The 19,042-nt window shown below is 39.8% G+C and overlaps 1 protein-coding gene across 4 annotated transcripts in view; it reads right to left on the bottom strand.

The window, feature by feature from the left end:
* LOC148420520 (zinc finger MIZ domain-containing protein 1-like) overlaps positions 1-19,042 on the bottom strand; it is a 180,439-nt gene that overhangs the window by 105,052 nt on the left and 56,345 nt on the right. For all 4 annotated transcript variants that reach the window (XM_088420709.1, XM_088420706.1, XM_088420708.1 and 1 more), the window contains exon 3: positions 7,172-7,250. The gene's annotated coding sequence lies outside the window, so the exon portion shown is untranslated. The remainder of the gene's footprint in view (positions 1-7,171; positions 7,251-19,042) is intronic.

Here is a 19,042-nt window from a genome sequence, read left to right on the forward strand (position 1 = left end):
AGCTACGCTGCTGACTGACTGGTGCTATATGCGATTTTTTTGTAGAGCTTTATTACAGATGCCAATAACATTTCAGATGATTCAAGAATTGTAGTATTAGCATCTCCAGAAAGACGCCCAAAGCAAACATTACATTGCTACATAGCCTATCACTATCACAGCCTAGGTAAAGGGCCTTGCCAGGGTAAACTGAATGACTTCGAAATTCCACTTTAGTGTGACCCTTTGGACTCAGACTTGCCTTCCCTTAAAGTACCTTAAAACCGTCTGAACACAACGCTCACATTTCTAAAGGAAGACTCCCTCATTTCCATCACTGCGATGCCTGTGGTTCAAATTGGCCTTCGGTGTTTAGAAGGGTGATGTTTTCTAGGAATTGGACCAGAGCTGTGCATTGCACTTTAAAAGAGATGGGCTCATGAAACGATGAAGCTGTCCCTGATCTCCCCCACATGTAAATGGGTGTTAATGTGCAAAGTAGGTCATTTATTTGGAACATAGAGTGCTGCTCTGACACAGTGAAGGAATCATTTCATAAGCGGACATAGAGTATCATCTTGATTTGGGGATTTAGTCTGCTGATATGTTGTTTATATGTGCCAGAGGGGAGGACTTTTGGGGGAGCTGTTGGAGGTGAAAAATGCCGCTGCGTCCAGGGGCAGCATCAGTAACCGCAACCTATGATAGCAGCCCAAAAAAATCTGACAAAATCAGATTACCAAACAAACAACTAAGAGGATTAATTCTGATTTCTTTTTTTGCCATCAGATGGACATTAAATCTACAGCCTGTAAAATCCCTACCAACGATTTTCTGTTTGACTTCACAGTCCTCATTTTCTGCTCACATATTTGGAAGCCAGCTTTTCTCTTTTGTGCGAACTCTGCCCTTTTGTTCTGCCTGGAGAAATTGCTTCTCTAAACAGGCCTATCACATCGCTCTTTAAAAATATCTTGGCAGGGTGCACAGATCTGACCTCCGATCAGATGATGTGCTGTTGCCCAATAAGCCCCACACCATGTTATTATTCCGCTTTCCACTTGGCCGTGTGCTGAGTCGTAGCAGCAGTCCTAATTAATAAAATTTAAACAGACATATCGAAGAAAAGCTCCATTCTGTTTTCTTGGTTAAGCAAATACACAAATGTTACATAATGAGATGCCGCATTGTATTATTGTGTGACTTTCTTCTGGTTTTGTGCTATTAGAAAAAATGCCATTTCTTACAGTTAACTTTTAAGAACTAGCGGCTTTGTTTACTAGGGACCCGCGGCAGCAACCGTTTCTTCCTTCGGGGGAAATAAAACAACTTTATCAGGTTAATATTTCATGAGGCTGAGCAAAAAAAAAAAAAAAAAAAAAAAAGTGCTTTCAAGAGGAAACTTTCTCAGGCAACAGACGCGAGCTGATGCTCAAGCACCGAGTGCGATGCCGATTCGAACCGCCATGTGCATTGTAATCCTTTTTTCAGCACGCTAATAGTTGTTAACAGATTACATCAATGTCTTTACCAATGTGCTTTGGTGGTGACATTCTGCTTCTCTTGCAAACGTTTGTCTGACAAAAGGTAGTGTGGGGCTGTTTAGCCCTTCGTTGTAACCAACTGGCCTTTAATCAGAACAAACGCAATCAACTCCGGAACATAAGCAGCAGCAGCATGACATGTCAGGAGAAGCAGAATTATTTATGAGTGGCGTAATAGGGCGGTAAGTGTGTCGTGTCGCCTTTGTATTGCATGTCAGTTGTGTTCCTGAGAGCGCACACGGGAGAAAATCAGACACGCGATGCGAGAGAGAAAGACGTCAGACAGAGCGAAGGATATGATAGGCAAAGAGAGTATGAACACTTTCCAGGGCACAAGCACAACTTCTCATTTCCTCGATGGGGTCAATCCAAGATTTACAGTTGGCTCTGTCTTTGACGTGACAGCACATCCGCACATACACACGCACACAAACACATACAATGCAATAAAATGAGTGAAAATGAGAACTAAGCTCCTCAAACGTTTTGCCAGTGTTTTTATGTTGTTCACCAGACTGTGTTCTCTAGATATTAGTTTTCAAGGGAGTTCATCTTGCGGAAATGTGAGTCATCTGATTTTGAAAAGAATTGTTCCCATTAGAATCAAATGTTGAGGTGTGTCCGAAAAGTTCTGGTAATGAGGCCGCAAAGGATATATTTTAGATCCAAACAACAACTTTAGCACTAGTATAGCTCACCTATATTTTATCAACAGTTTAACATCCTGAAAGATCTTGCCTCAAAGGACTGCACTGCTGCCAATTGGCGAAGTGTATTTATTTCATGACGCTATAACACACTACAACACACAGCTGACAACGGCACATTGTTTCCAAAAATTCAAAAGACCTTACAAAAAGCATATTTGTAGTGCACTGTATACTGTATAAGGCTGCCAAAAAGTAGTGCTGTTCAAATCAGTTTGTGAAGTCATTTTTCTAGCAGGTTTATTAGTTTGGTCCAAACAGTAAAAACGATGCTACATACATAAATAGCATGACAATATATGAAGGAGAAAGTGTGTAACTTGTCTACATTTTTATTTTTAAATAAATGGCACTTTGTCATCCTGTCTTCAACACGGCAGTGATTTTTTTCCTGTAAAGCAATCAGTGGACAGTAGCATGTATAGTTCCACCCTACACAATCAAACCATAGCTAACAACTTGAACTGTTACACTCACAAAAGGAAGACGAAAACTGGGGTGGCAGCTTTTTGTTGAAGGAAAATTTTGAGGGAAAAGGGGTTTCACTCAATTACCAAATAAAGAAACCCAAATAAATGTTGCAACAAAATCAACTGTTTGTTTATAATTGGGATTTATAATAGATACATTTGTAAAGGGGCTAGATGTCAAGTCAAAACATTTGTCTTTACATGTTCTATGCGGCTCGGCTAGTCTGAACAGGGTATTGTGATTGGGTTTTTCCGTATCAAAGTCTACCTTTTGTGTATGTCGACTCTCTCTTTTTTACTTCGATTTGGGTGAATTTTACTAAAACCTAATTATAAGTCTACCTCTGACTTAGTAGTTGCCCATATCATGGGTTGTCCAATTACAACACAATGTGTGTGTTATTAAAATGACAAAATAAGGGTACCGCATTTTCAACACTATAAGGCGCACGCCTCATTTTTTTTAAAAAGCTGATGGTGCGCCTTATAATCAGGTGCGCCTTATATATGGATCAATATTGAGATTGGGATTGGTAGATGGGGAATGAACTGATAACGTAAGCTTTACCTGTTTCTTTTATGTGTTTACAGTTGAACAAGGTTGGTCATAATGACATTTAGTTATTATGCTATTGAGAGTTTAGAGTTATTATTTGAGTTATTATTGTTATTACTTTGCGTATTACTATATTGTGATTAAAAAAGATTTAAAATATGTAATTAATTGATTTAATAATCCTAATCATTAATTGAGGGTGCGCCTTATAATGCGGTGCGCCTTATAGTGCGGAAAATACGGTACTTTAAGACATACTTCTTCATCGTATATCGAATAACATACTGTTGCGGTTATTGGGGGAGGGGGTGTGGCGGAAACGAGACAAATGTGGAAAATAATAACAATAAAATGATTTGAAGTTTCAATGCATTCTATTTTTGGCACAGCTTAATATGAATTTGTCGGGAAGCCGTAAAACTAATCATCACAGTCTGATGCGCCAAATAGCTCCTTCCATTTAAATTGCTTGGCGAAAGTGCATTTGAGAGTGCGAACACGCTAAAACGGATGCTTAATATATCTAATTAGAGGTATATAGAATAATTTTGAGCTTTGTACATGACACAATATTACTTGTTTCACATTCCAATTAATGTTATACAAACACAGATATATTGAGAAAATTGGTCTGGTTTTTAGCTATGCAGGTGTAAGTCAACCCCCCACCCAACCCCCACCCACCCACCAATATGGGGGTTGAAAGTGAGGGAAAAAAACTTGACTTGTACATGGACAAATACTGTAAGGAGCAAAAAAAATCTATTAATATCATCCTAGTGGCAGACGGGTTGGCACGTTCACCTGACAGTGCAGAGGTGGTGGGCCATTTTGCCACATGCTATCAATCAAAAAAGGACATTACAGTCGCTCAGAGCTAAAAAAAAAAAACAACAAGAAAAAAAACAAAATCAAACCTTACTCTGAGCTTGGTGGTAGCAGAAATTTAGATGCACCTCTTCAACTCACCAATGTGGTTAAATCCAAAAACTGCCCACACCAAAATTCTAGCCATGTTTGGTGGAAATCGGCCAATTACAGAGACCCCCATTTGAGAATTGTTGTAATGTATTATTATTCACAGGTGTCCGTGAGGGCACCTTGGCCTTGGTGAATTGCACGAGCAGGCAAAATACACAATGAGCAAAATGGCTCTAATTAAAAGAAAGCAGGTATCAGTATGCTGTGTGTCTTTAACGTAATCTGCGCGACTGAACATTGTGGGTAGTCAAGACTATTAACGGCTTGTGTAGTGCTATGCGACTGAGACTCGTCGCAAGCGCGATGAAATACAATGCAACACAACAGTGCAGAAAAATGTCAACAAGGCTTTGGACACTCGTCATATTGACTTGGGGGAATGCTTGATTGCACAGCCACACACGACTTGACATGGATGAATGTGTAAGTACTTCCTATTTTTTTCCATTCATCACACACACAAACTAGATTGCAATCCATGATTGCTCATGGTGCATGATGAGAAAATGTGGTGGATGCATAATCTGATATGCATGACTTGAAGTTTCACCGCACCTTTCTTTTTCCTCTTCGAAATCACAGGTTGCATCCATAATTTAGAAATGCCCCTATCTATTTTCCTCCTTTTTTCCCCACTCTGCCTCTCCCTCAGCCCTTCCTCGTCCTGCATTTCACTCCTGGCAATCTGTTTTTGCAGATTAGCTCATTAGCATATTGCACAATGTGCAGATGCTACCAAAAAGGATTTACCTTGCAGAGTTTTTGATGCTGTTATGCACAAAAACAATTGACTCTGCCAAAGATTTTGTGCAGCAGCCTAAAGTAAAAGAGTGGGTACAAAAAAAGGTGCAAATTTGGTCTTGGGTGTGTACTTTCATGTCAAGTGTTTTCCACTTCTGCGGGAAACTGCAAAAACCACGCCATGTTGAAAGCATCAGGAGCAAGTCTAGCCAACAACAAACAGGCCATTTGCTTCTATATTTCCTTATAAGCTAGATCTATTGTATTTGAGAGTATACTAAAGGCAGAATATAAGTGCATGATCCAACAAAATGGAAACTGTGTCCAAATTACAAATCGCAGAAGAAGAACACCATTTTAGTTATTTACTATGAACTGAATATGAATGAAATAAAATGACACAAACATATTAAAAAAGAAACAATAAACAAAATTCTAAAACAAACGGCAGTAACAATTGATCAGTGTTTTCAATATATCCTGATTTTTCTTCCTCTCCCTCTTCATTGTGGAGCTCTCTCTCTCTATGTATGTGTATATATATATATAATATATATATATATATATATATATATATATATATATATATATATATATATATATATATATACACACACACACACACACAACATAACACACATACAGTGGGGAACTGTCAGGGCCAGCAAGGAAGGCCTTCTCTGCTGGCCAAATATAACCTGACATTATCATAACTATAATTATAATAACTATAATAAAAGTCAATTTTACATTTATGTTTACAAATGTTTTACTAATATATTTTATATTGTTTATATAAAAAATTATTTTCCATATTCCACTCTTTTCATGTCATATTATATCCATTTGGTTACAATCCTTCAAGTGCTATAGTTTTATATTAAGAGTTTTTAGCCAATTAGAATTCAACTAACTTGTGTTGCCAGGGTGCGTGAAATCTGCATGCCGCCCTAAGAGCTAGAGCATTCGCTTCAAAAGTTGCGGGCCTTCTGTGCCGTGTGCAAAGATATATTTGAACCGGCCTCTGTTGTTATTAGACATCTGCAATAGCCAATCGACTCGTAAGATCGCCATCTAGAGGCCTCTCGTTGAACGAAACGTGAGTGAATGCTCACTGCAGGAAGGTGGTGCTATTCTCGACAACCAAGCTCCGCGGTGTTGGCTTTGGCTGATTGCGTAGAATATCTATTACCTTACCTATCCCGAATGCGGGATCGATTTGGTGTTTGAGGCTACACTGGATTTGCAAACTTCAATTGTTAACCAAGGCAGTAACGAGACACCAAAGCATGGCTGGACACACGCACTACTTTTAAAGACTTCTTGGGACACCCAAGTGGATATACAGTATTGTACATATCGGTTCGAAGGTAAAGAGAGCGCCTCAATGCGCTACGGAGCTTTTAAAAAACCTTCGGGAAAACCCGAGTGGATACACTGTACATCTCAGTGCCAAGAGAAAGAGAGCATGAAGAGGTCAAGAAAAATCTTGTTGATATTTTGTTGACGTTTCAATTTTATTTTTTTGTAGTAAAGTCATGACATGTGCAACCAAGTGGAGACTGTAAAGTATAATACTACTGCAAAAGGCTAGGATAAATTTAGCACGTGTTTTAAACATTGTCATTTTTAGCCCTTTACGTCTTGTCCCGTCCCAATTTTTAAAGAGATGAATATAATGTGAGAGAAGATTCAGGGCCACAGCAGCAAAGTGGACACTGTGGCAAAATGCTGCAGCTTATTGAGCTAAGCCAAGGTTAACAGGCTAAGGTCACGTCAATGTTGTTTGTTTGTTTAATTATCATATCCAGCTGGTTATTTTGGAATCAATTCTCTTCCATTTAATAATTGTGTCAGCACTCTTTATATCTTATCAGGCTCTATTATTGTCTGAGTTCTTCACTCATACACTCATACATAGTGAGTATTATATACCATTCAAAGTGTGCATGTTTTTTTATTCTGGCTGGCAAAACTCCAGCACTGCATTTTCCCAGTGCCATGAAAGAGGTGAAACTCACACTGGAAACATATAGTAACTGTCAAAAGTTTGGAACCACCTTAAAATAATAATGTCTCGATCACATATTTATGTGTCGGAGTCTAAGTCGACTGATTTTGAGGAACACGTTGAATTTGAGGGTGTTTCCAAACTTTGGGCTGGAAATGTATGAGTTAAATCAAGATGCTTACCAGTCAGTTGAGGAGGGAGATACTGTGTTTCACTTTGACAAAATCCACACCTTAATCCTCATCGATCACAGGCCCGCTTCTGAAATGAGACAAAACGAAAAGAGCGACGTGCATCAAGGTGTGTGACAAACCACAATGTGCTTTTCAGTGATAGGCAAACAAGACTAGAAGTAGCGCCGTTTATCGAGATGTAATAAAGCACTCCTGTCGCGCCTGACAGATTGGAGGCGCGTAACAAAGTCTGACAATGTGCACATCTAATCCCTGACAAATATCACACTTTAAAACACTTGAAACACCAAACGTGAGTTGATTTTCTTTTTTTCCCCTTTCTCTCTGGTGTCGTCGAGTTGCCAAAGCAGCTGTCAGTTAAGTCTGCAGGCTTTCATCATTTCTGCAAGATGAGTGGAACAACTTCTCCTGTCTTTATTGTTAATATCTTGTCAGTTTGTATGGTCCTCGAGGACGACTTAAATACTGTATCTTCACAGGCTACAGTTTGGCCCACATTTAATTACGCTTAACAGCTAAATACGCCTTTATTCACCCCCTCAACTAATGCTTGAGTCCAATTAAATTAGTCATATTCCTTTTAATTAACTAAATATGATCTGATAGTGTAATTTTACAGTGGTTTATGGGATCTAGAAAGGGCACTTAAACAGAGACAGCCCCACACTCATTAGGAACCCTTTTTGTGCAATTGTGTTGACATTTAGGTGCGTTCTCAGTGTTTACACACTTACGTGTGAGCCACTAAACCGTCACCGACACTAAGTTCCTGTTTGTGCTCGGCCCATAATTGTTACTGCAAGACAAAGCTACATACTGAGAATAATGACAAGTACTGTTATGAAATTATCATTCCTTCTGTAGGAATGTGCATGATTAGACAAAGATACTGTTGTTTCAATCTCAACTAGCTGTCGAAAGAAGTCTAAGTGTACCGTTGATTTCAAAAGTCTACCCACTGCTGCTCAAATACCAATGGAAACCAAGATAAAACCTTGCAAAACTTTTTCTGATAGGCCTAAAATAACAACTGAAAAGTGTTAGTTGTTATTCAAAGGTAGTTTAAATTGTGGGAGGTATGCGCTGACTCTCCTTTCAACATGAATTTGAATATGATTGGTTATTTCTGAACACAGCCATATTCTTAATAAAAAGAAGTGTACAGACATGTGCAACCACATTACCTCAGTTGTTTGTTTTTACTTTCCTCTGCAAAAAGTTTAAAATATCTTCAATTGAGTTGTACAGGTTATAGGTCACATTATTGGTGGAAATCTTTTTTTAAAATATTCATTTTTTAATGAAGCTTTTGAATTGAAGAGTGTAAACTTTCTAGTTCAAATTCATGACATGAGTATATCATTTTTTTTGTTGATAGGCAAAATGAAGCATTAATGAACATCACTTTGTTTAAAGAACACCAACACAGTTGCATGAACTCCAACGAGTTTATAGCTGCAAATCAGAGTAATGTTGCCTTTGAGAGACCATTTCAGATATGCGATGCTTCACCTTGGAAAGTGTCATTTTCACAGGAAAGACCATTGTTTTCCCTACATTTTTTTTGTAACTTTCAGCAAAATTTCAAGACCACTTTACTTTCTTACTAACATAGTTAGTATGGAAATAAAATATGAAGAAAGAAATCTCACGACATACAACCACGTCAGTCAAATTTTGACTATTGAGCGCACAAAATTCCCTGATTCGCTGATTGGCTGAGGAATGTAACATGATCGTCTGCAGTGAATGATGACCATGCTGGGCATGCCACCACAAATCGACACAATGAGTCTGGTGTGTCTTGACCATCACAGCGGCAGCACCACCAAAACCCTGAGGCCGACCATCCGAACCAGGGTTAGATCGAACCCAGGTTAGGAACCACTGATATAGGGGTGGACAGATGGCATTATGGCTTTTTCCAAGCATGGATGGTTTGGCACGCTCTTAATTTTGGGTTCGGATTCAGTTTTTTTCTATGTTACCGTGTACAAGACGCACCGACACGTTGGCAGCAATGTATAAACTATGGCAAAACAGAATAAATCCCATATTTTGTAAATTCTTCATATGTTCTTGTGTTCATATCTGTAAATTATATATATATTTGTTACGTGTTAAGTGTGTTTCAGATTACCCATTCAGTGAACGCCTCACCAGGGTAACTGTTAACATGCTCAAAACAGTTGTTTATCATTCTCCTCGTGAAGCAGTTTATGATAGTGTGTACTGTATATGTCAAAAGAGCAACATTAATAAACGAGTCAAATGCAATACTTTTTGGTCTTGACGAACCGGAGCACTCAGCTGCATACCTTGCGACTCTTAATTAAATCAGCTAGAAACGTCATAACCTCTGAGTTTTAGTAATTCTTCAGTGTGTGAACAAGGACAGACTCGGACGGTGGTTCAATCTGCTTGACTTTTTTTTTATTGAAAATGATGCCATAACAACCTCACCTGACACGAGCTGCTGTTTGCGGCAACATGCACTTGCTGCTAACAGCTAACTGAAGTCCGCTCTCTACCTAGTTTCATTAGGGCAATTATTGTAAGTAAGAATACGGCCGATACAAAAATGCACATCGTTGCGTCAAAACTCGGCTTAAGGGGCTGACAGCTCAAACTTCTTTGAATGGTGTTGAATAAAATAATAATAAGAATAATAATTTTCAAGTTACTGTTTATGTGACGCACCTGTACCTTTGGCCTACATTTTGGGAGAAAAAAATGTTTCTTATATTTGGGGAATTACGGTAAATTAGGTAAATCAGCCATGGCATTGCTTTGTCAGGCTCTGTTCTTTTTAACTTTACTTTTGCCTTGGATGCTGAATACTATAATCATGTGGACATAAGAAACACTGGATTGTAGTACAAATAGACTTTTCACTGCACCTTCAACATTAGGGATAAAACAGTCATCCACCGGCACCTTCATATCTTGTTGTCGGTTCTGGCAGGTGCAGTGGGGGCAACTTAAACAACAGCAGCAGTGCAGCTGGGCCAAGCCAAAGCTATGGCTAAGTTAATTAGAAAATGGATAGCATAGACTGATGACACTGTCCTACTGTTGTCGGAATACAAAAGTCCATGGCTTGTCAAAATGCAGCTTTGGTGAGTAAAGACTGGAATTGAGACCCAGTTTTTTGTTGGGAAATAGAACCCAATTTCAATTACTGAGCATTGTTTATGTTGTTATTTTTTTTTAAAATATTCTTATCATTTCCAGTCAGCGGCTCGGTGGAGCAGTGGGTAGCATATTTGCCTCACAGTTCAGGGACCCGAGTTTAAATCCACCTCGATCCGGTCTTCCTGTGTGAAGTTTGCATCTTCTCCCCGAGCCTGTATGGGTTCTTTCCGAGTACTGAGGCTTCCAACCAAATTGTGCTAAATTGTCCTTAGGTGTGATTGAGTGCATGAACGCTTGTTCGTCTCTGTGTGCCCTGCAATTGGCTGGCAACCAGTTCAGGGTGTCCAGCACCTACCGCTCGAAGCCAGCGGGGATAGGTACCAGCAACCCTGCGACCCTTGTGAGGATAAGTGGTTCTTGAAAATGGATGGATGGATTTCCAATCAGAACCTATGGCATCACCACACACATCGCATATCACAACATCCGTGGTGACTTAAAGTACTAGTGCTGATATCAAGAAGTATGGAGACTAGGAAGCACACTCAGTTTGCTCACATTTTAGACAGAATGATGACAACAGGGCAACTTTCAATACTTGTTAAGTTGATTTTTTTTCTTCCCTCTGAGGGAGAGAATACAACTAATATGCAAAAGAATTTGCACACACAGCATGTGACAACTTAAAACGGCTGTCTCATTTTTGTGTCGCTCTGGAGTGCTCAAACCAGCTGCCACAGGAACATTGCCACACCCTCTGGTTAGTATTCCATGTAACTGTTAGCGGCATTTCACTTTATTGTAGTAGGATTGCTACTAACTGCTGATATTAAGGAATATCTTCCCTTTTCATTTAGATGACCACATGCAGACTTTTCTGCAAAGAATTGTCAACATAGTTGGTTTGTGAAAAATTGCACAATGCACATTTCTGAGTCCACAGTTGACTTGAGCTGATTTCATTTGTCATTGGCTGAGCAGGCTGGTTAGTGCAGGGTTCGATTACGACTTCGGCCTTCCAGTGCAGGGTTTGCATGTCTTTCTCCGGCCCGTGTGGATCTTCTCCTTGTACTCCAGTTTCCTCCCACATTCGAAAACATGCATGGTACGTATGGTGGACACTCTAAATTGTCATTAAGTCTGTCAAAGTCAAAGTCAAGTTTATTGTCAATTTCTTCACATGTGCTTAACATACAAAGGAATCGAAATTACGTTTCTCACTATCCTCTTCGTTTTACATGTACAATAATAAAGTGCAGGTGCGCAAGACGAGACAATCCTAAAACTAGATTCTAATCTATAGTAATAATGTAAAGTGCAGTATACTTGATCTACTTTGCCTAGTGTTGCTAAACTAATAACTAAAACTAAAAACTAAACACGAAAAACCAGGTATGGCAAGATTACCCCAAGGCAAGACATAAGTTGCAGCATATGACTGTGGACAGTCCAACAGTACGGGGCAAAGCAAGACAACTCTGACTGTGGTTGTCCCAGCTGTGTGCATTTGAGGTAGTTGTTACAGTTATAAGTGTAATCGCTAGTGCAATAGAAGTACAATTTTAAATAAATATGGCAGCAGCAAGTCTGTGCAAATTTTGTCTGTTTGTGAATCTTATCAATTGACGTTGAGTGATATTTAATATAAAATTTAAAAAATTAAATTTAAAAATTAAATTTAAAAAATAAATAAATAAATAGAATAAATAAAAAGTTTGATTCTATTTCATTCCTTGAAAAGGACTTCACACATGTAGCACTAAAATGCTTACAGTCTGCATACAGTCAGTAAACAACACTGTCAATGCTACGTCATCATAGAGGCAACAAATGGAAGCAGTGAGTTCCTCAGTTGTTTATTTACACCCAGCAAAAATACTAAGAAGAAACAAATTCCCCTAACATGCCTTTGTTTCAGTATCACACAACACAACGATGATGTATGAGAATCGAGGTAAGCGAGCCACACGCACACACTCATGCGCGTGTGTTACATGTGGATTAATCTCCACTGGGCGTCGTCACAGATGCCATTAAATGTAGCAGAAGGCGAGAATCGTGCAGGAAAACGAGAGCCTGCCATCTAAATAATTTATTCCAAGGCTCATCTTGTCTCACACCATGGGGGGGTTTCTGCTTTCAATTTGCCCCCACCCCCGTATTCAAACGTCGGGAGCAGATTTGTTGTGATTGGCATGCAGAAGGTCAGCGTTAGTGAGCTGGTGTCGACGTCGTCCTCAGCGGGCTGTTGTGGCGGTCTATTAGCATGCTAGGATGGTGTTGCTTATGTGCATGCATGTGTACGTTGAGAGTGTGTGTGTTTCTGTCGGGTGGGGGTGTCTTTGTTTACTCGAGTGTGTGCTGGCTGGCTCTGAAGAATAGGCCTAGGGAGCGTAGAGACAGTGGTGTGTGTCGGAGCTTATTAGGCATTTTTCCAAGGGCACAGGAGGCACCAGACATTACAGTGGACAGACAGAAAAAGGAAAAAAAAAAAGAACATGACTGCTAATCATAGTGATAGGGCGTAAGCAGTGTTGAGGGGTGAGGAGGAATACAAAATGAGAAGAAGCGTGGATGAGGATGGAATTAGGGATGAAGTCATACCAATTTATGTCCTCACAGCGTGTGTCACAGAAGGACGAAAAAGAGGGCAGGTACAGTGATGACCAATCAGGTCATTGGTCACACGAGTGACCGCAGGAACCGTTTCAAGAACTTGTGATGTAGGAGTTTGTGTACTTGCCTCTATCACATGCAAAATATGTTTTGGGTCAGGGATGATCCACATGGACCTTCCTTGGTACTACCAAGACACTAGGATCTTCGTGTGCCTACTTGGAACCAATGTGTTGTGCTGACGAATGCTTGGACATGGGGGTATATTGTTTTAGATCACTATCAGCAGAAGCCTTTAAGCGCCTCAGCAGAAGCTTTCACTACTGTAGTCAGTGTAATATTTTTGAAATAATGGAATGGGTAAAAACATTTGGCAAATGAATGAACGATGAAATACAGGCTCTCCTGAGCATTTTTGGAGTCATGGACCACTTTTTTTCCAAGGACCCCCCTTGCAAATGTTTGCGAAAGCAAAACAAAACAAAACAAAACAAATGATATAAGCCAAACATAAGTGCCTTTTTCTTTCACCAAAAGATTCAATTTGACAACAAGTATACTTGTTATTTTTCAGCAAAACTGAAGTTTAGAAAATAAAAATCGCAAATTGCACGCCTTCTTGTAACAAAACGGGTCTCCCAAATTTCTCCCAAACAGGTTGCGGCCAATTATTTAGTCAAAAACAACTGTTTTTTATCACCGACTGGTTTTATCACCTCGTTAGCAAGCAATTGTAGACACGAAACGCATTTTGACATATTTAACAATAAAAATATATTAAACTGGTTGGAGTGATTGCTTTATTGAAGAGTCATAAATACTTTCACAATTTAATATATAATAAAATGAAATGAATGTTCCATTGGCTTCTATCTAGGTAGACAGACAGCGAACAGCAAACGAGTGTAACTCTTCTTTAATTTAGTTATGTCAGTCGTACAGCTCTCACTCATTTATATTGTAAAACTGTAAAGAAAAGAAAATACACCAAACATAACTCACGTATGTCCCATATACAAAATATACACAAATTGCATAGATTAAATCAATCATATAACTGAATTAAAAATGATATTCCTTTCAATGCAAAATGTTAATTAGATGCGAATGAGTATGATTATCAATGCAAAACATTTGCATCTGCTAATATAAGCCAATAGGAAATACCTAGCACAAACGAAAATGCTGACGAGGTAAATACATACAAGGCTATGACATGCAGATACTAACATTAGCTGTGATTTTATCTACAATCACAAGTTAGACCAACAAATGAACATTTTTGGGCATATTAGCATAAATGATAACATTCCTTCGAAGAAAACCCAACTCACAGACACTCATGGTCCAGATCTCACAAAAAGAAGGAACAATGCGTGCGCACCGAGAGAAATTGCTCCCAACACCCTCCTTCCCCACCACAAAATGCACTATCAACAACGGCCAAATGTGTTGCCAAAGAAAAAAAAAGACTAAGCCAAACAAGGCACAAATCTGTAGCAGTTAAAAGATAACCTAAATCAGTTCCAAAACACAAAGTATTTCGCCGACTGCCTGCAATAGTTCATCCGCCATGTTTTCCACGCGGAAGAAACTCCGAAAGGTACGCGTTGCGGAAAATCTGGCCGGCGCAGACTCCACGCAGACGGGCCTGGTTTAGAAGCTTCCTGCATTTTGATGCGTGGAACCATGCAGAGCTCGCGGACGTGCCAAGCATAAACCAAGCTTAATGCTGCCGCCCATTTTGCCCTTCTTGCAGGATTTGGTCGCTTGTTATTTCTTAAAATCAATGGTCTTAACCTTGCGTTTGCCCCCTGGTGGTAGGATGACTGAAATAGCTTGAATATCGCAGAGGATCCGCTTAATTAATCGTGGCAGCCTATATCGTTATCACGATTAAAATTTGATTAATTTTGCAGCCCCACTTCTTAGTCAATACTTCTTGCTGGACAGGACTGGTAGTGAATTTGTTTTCCTCTGCTGGCATACGTCATCAGTCTGATTTGAATAAACTACCTCCCGCATTGTCGCTGGGTGGGAATACAAACTCGTGGGTGAGACACAGGTTATTTGCACCTGATATACCTGGTAACTGGATTTCAGAGATCTTGGATGTGAGTCTCCAATAAGACAAAAATAAAAATGAAACAATACTTTTGTTTTTTGAAGAAATTTTCATGGGTAATATTAGCTTGCAATTTAATGGGATAAGAGAAGTTTGGGCAGCACTTTGGGTAGTGGTTAGCACACCCACTGTGTAGTTTAGATGCTCTGGCTTTGAACCTCGGCTCTAGTCTTCATTTGTGGGGTTTTCTATAGTCGTTTATCCTCACTAGAATTCCTGATTTGCTGGTGCCTCTACCAACTATCTATGAGCAGTCAGCGAAGGAAACCCTGAACTGTTTGCCAGCCAATTGCAGGGTACACAGGGACGAACAATCATTAACAGCCCCGGACACACCTAAGGGTTTACATATTCTCCCACTAAAGACACAACAAACAGTATCAAGCACAAATATTTGTCAAAAATCTCTCAAAGGCTTTACAAACTCTGGTGGGGGAAAATGTGGCTCTTTCAAACAAAGTGAGATTTCAAAGTAAAATAAGTGGGGGCCCAGTGGTGATGGCAAGAATGAATGGCCTCCCGAAGAGGTTAAACAAATTCTGGAGAAATGGCAGGCAAACTGACAGTCAGGCGGCGGGCCAAGCACAGAAGTTCGAATATGGTTGCAGTAGTCAGGCCAGTTCAAACCAAGAATGAAATAAAGGAGAACTTGTGGTGTGAAAGAGAGGGAAAGAAAACTTTTACTTCCATTCCACCTTCACATGCACAATCAGAAACCATTGTCAAAGCACTTTGTTGTGTCAACTTTTTGTTACAATGCAGCTTGTTGAGTGCACATTCAGGAAGGAAGTCACCCAATAGACTTAATAGTAGGGATTCAGTTCACTTGCACTGCATACAAGGTACAGTAGCCTGTATTTTCTCAGCAAGCAGAAATCTCCCCATGTTGGTCCCTAATAGTTCTTCCAATTGCAAAAAAGACACAATACTATATAAAATTGGTTGTTCATCAACTGCAAATATGCCCTGCAATTGGCTACTCTGCTCACTTGCCTGAAGACAGCTGAATTACATAAACAAAACCAACAGCAAAAAAGATAACAATTACCGTCAGAACAAATGACATTTACAATACAGTGGACCCCCGGTTTACGATGTCCCTGCCTTACATTTGTTTATACCTTACGACGAAGACCGTGCCGTTTTTTTGTCCCATCTTTACGCCATTTTTTTTACCTTACGATACCTCAAACATGGCGGTCAGTGTGCGTGCGTGACTGCGAGTCCGTCCGTACTCATATGCCTATACAAGCATACACCACTACAATAGCTGGTCTGCTATTGGTCGGCGTCACTCGTTCCAAAATGGCGGAACATTAAAGCTTTGTTCTCCTGTGAGTGCTTACACAAACGGATTTATAGTGCATTTTCCTGCTCAACTAAAACTTGAATTGGTTAGCCATGGGTCCAAAGATTGCTAGTGATGTTAAAGAGAGAAGTAAGAAGATGATTTATATGCAAACAAAGCTGGAGATAATCAAGAAACATGAAGAAGGCTAAGCTAGCCTAGGCTACCCTCACTATGAAATATGGCCATTAGTCGCTAAAAGGTAAATGAATCCTTTATATATTTTTTATTTATGATATTATTTAATTGTATGCATGTATATTATTTATAAGTAGCATTAACTATACTATTTTGATACCAATTTTTAATATGTATATACAATTTTTATGTTTTTACTGGGGTTTTACTCGCATTAGCTAAATAACATTGGATTGCCCGTCATACGGCAAATTCGTGTTACGATCCCAACCGCGGAACGGATTAAGCTCGTAAACCGGGGTCCTGCTGTACTTCGGCGCAGATTTTGTTTTACTTTAAAAGATAAAAACTTGTCGGTGCCCTAACCCCAAAAGATTCAATTTACCCTCAAGGACCAAATAAGTTTCACACAGGCCTGTTCTACAAGCTGCTGAGTAGTGATGCAACATTGTGATTTCCGATAAATATTGTATTTAGGTATGGGGTGATATCAGATTATGACGGTATGATAACCCTGACCAAAAAAAATCATGATGTCGCAAGTTTTGAAATTGCAGCACTTAAAATATATAAATTTCGAATATTTTTTTAAATAGCCATTTTTTTCCACATTAAAAAACTAATTTTTGAAGAAAAAATAGAATAAAACATTTATTATAATAACAAATATTTACCATGCTAAATTTAAATAATATGAAAGTAAAATTCAAAGCAAACCTTCAGTGAGTGATGCATCTACAGGTAATTTAAACTGAAATATGTGCACCTAGTACAAAATAAGTATAAACCTACAATAATGCAACAATATTTAAAAATTTAACTGTTTTCTAATAAACCATCACTCCAACTACTACCCCTGAACTCGTGTCCCATTAATGCATTGCATTGTCTCAGGTCCTGATTGATTACACAGTTGACAAAGCCTTGGCGGAAGTTCGTGCTCTCGTTTGCCTCCGAAATGTCCTCGGCGACGAGCTGGGCGCTGGCGGCGCTCTGCACCCGCGTACACAGAGGGGAAACTTGGCACCAGCATGACTCAACATGGAGGAATGCGTGGATGGTTATGTCTCCCTCTCTCCCTCCCTCCTAAAGTGGGCAGGTCTATTCACACTCGGTAATTATCAAGGTTATTTTCTCCAGAAGGCCAAGTCTCTGTTTATGGACAGGAGCGTGTGTCACTGGTCCTTGGCTGCGGTCAGGCCTCAGTGGCTTTGCGGTTGCCAGACTACGCCACTGTCCGGCTTTAAAAACATTTTCGGTCTCTGCATGGAGTTGTCAAGCAACATTGTTCTTTGTATAACCGACAAAACAAAAGGCTGGCATGCAGCAAGTGGAAAAGTTAATATTCAAGTGAGCAAGCAGGCAAGCTCCTTAAGATGTGTTTTTAAATAAACATAATATGGACTCGAATGGGACACACCATCTACTTATTGCAAACGTGAAGATAGAGTTCAACTTTTACATCTTTAGTTTGACAGTGTTGTAAAAACGGTTAATAGTTGTTAACTGATATTTGTTTAATTTAATCTCTTTACCAGAGCCAAATTATCTAGAGAGTTGCAACCTGGGCTTGCTGAACACATTTCCTTCTGGCATGCATCGCATGAGGAAGTGCAACTATGAAGGGTCACTGGTTAACAAGATGTTTTAAAAAAAAAAAAAAGAAAAGAAAAAATAATGCTTAGCAAAAAGAGGGGTATTGTAGCAGTTAATTAGAGGCAAACAGAAGGCAACTTTGTCTGGTGAATGGCATACAGAGGAGGCTTGTCTTCGTATTACAGAGCAAACAAAAGCCCCGAGCGAACTTGACTTGAGCTCTAAAGTAAATTTGCATTTAACAAACTGTTGGCCAGGGTCAGTAGTGCAAACATAACACACATTCACCTTCACCCAAAAAAAAGCTTGCTTTCTTTACATAGGCAGCTTCCTCTTCGTTTCGTTGAACGGGCCTGGCTTTGTTAGTGTGCGGAAATGCTTCCAGAGGGAATGAAAATACTGGCAAGTCCCTGCAGCGCATTCTGGAGGGAGAGTGTGTGTGTGTGTGTGTGTGTGTGTGGGGGGGGGGGGGGGGGGGGGGGTAGAGAGAGAGAGAGAGAGAGAGAGAGAGAGAGAGAGAGAGAGAGAAAGTGAGAGAGAGAGAGAGAGAGAGAGAGAGGTTGTGCAGCTGCAAGAACACACACACTCACGCATACATACACACAGGTCTGTATGCCAAGTGGCAGTGTAGGTGGAGCGCTCAGGTTACGTACAGAGATAACTGTGTTAACCCAAAGAACATAAACACGGGTGTGTGGTTACAAGGCTGTCAAGGGGAAGCAACGCTGGCAGCTCACAATCTAAACTTGGACTAATGTTGCCATGGTTGCTACTAATTTAAAGGCGGAGTAACTGTGGATACCACTACAGGTTTTAGTGAAACACACTCCAGGTTGCCGTGGATTTGCTTGTGTGCGTGTGTATGTGTTTGGTTTTTGCTGCATGGTGGGGACCAACTTCA

Source organism: Hippichthys cyanospilos, chromosome 8 (assembly GCF_059441005.1).
Source record: "Hippichthys cyanospilos isolate Australia breed blue-spotted pipefish chromosome 8, RoL_Hcya_1.0, whole genome shotgun sequence".
Taxonomy (NCBI): domain Eukaryota; kingdom Metazoa; phylum Chordata; class Actinopteri; order Syngnathiformes; family Syngnathidae; genus Hippichthys; species Hippichthys cyanospilos.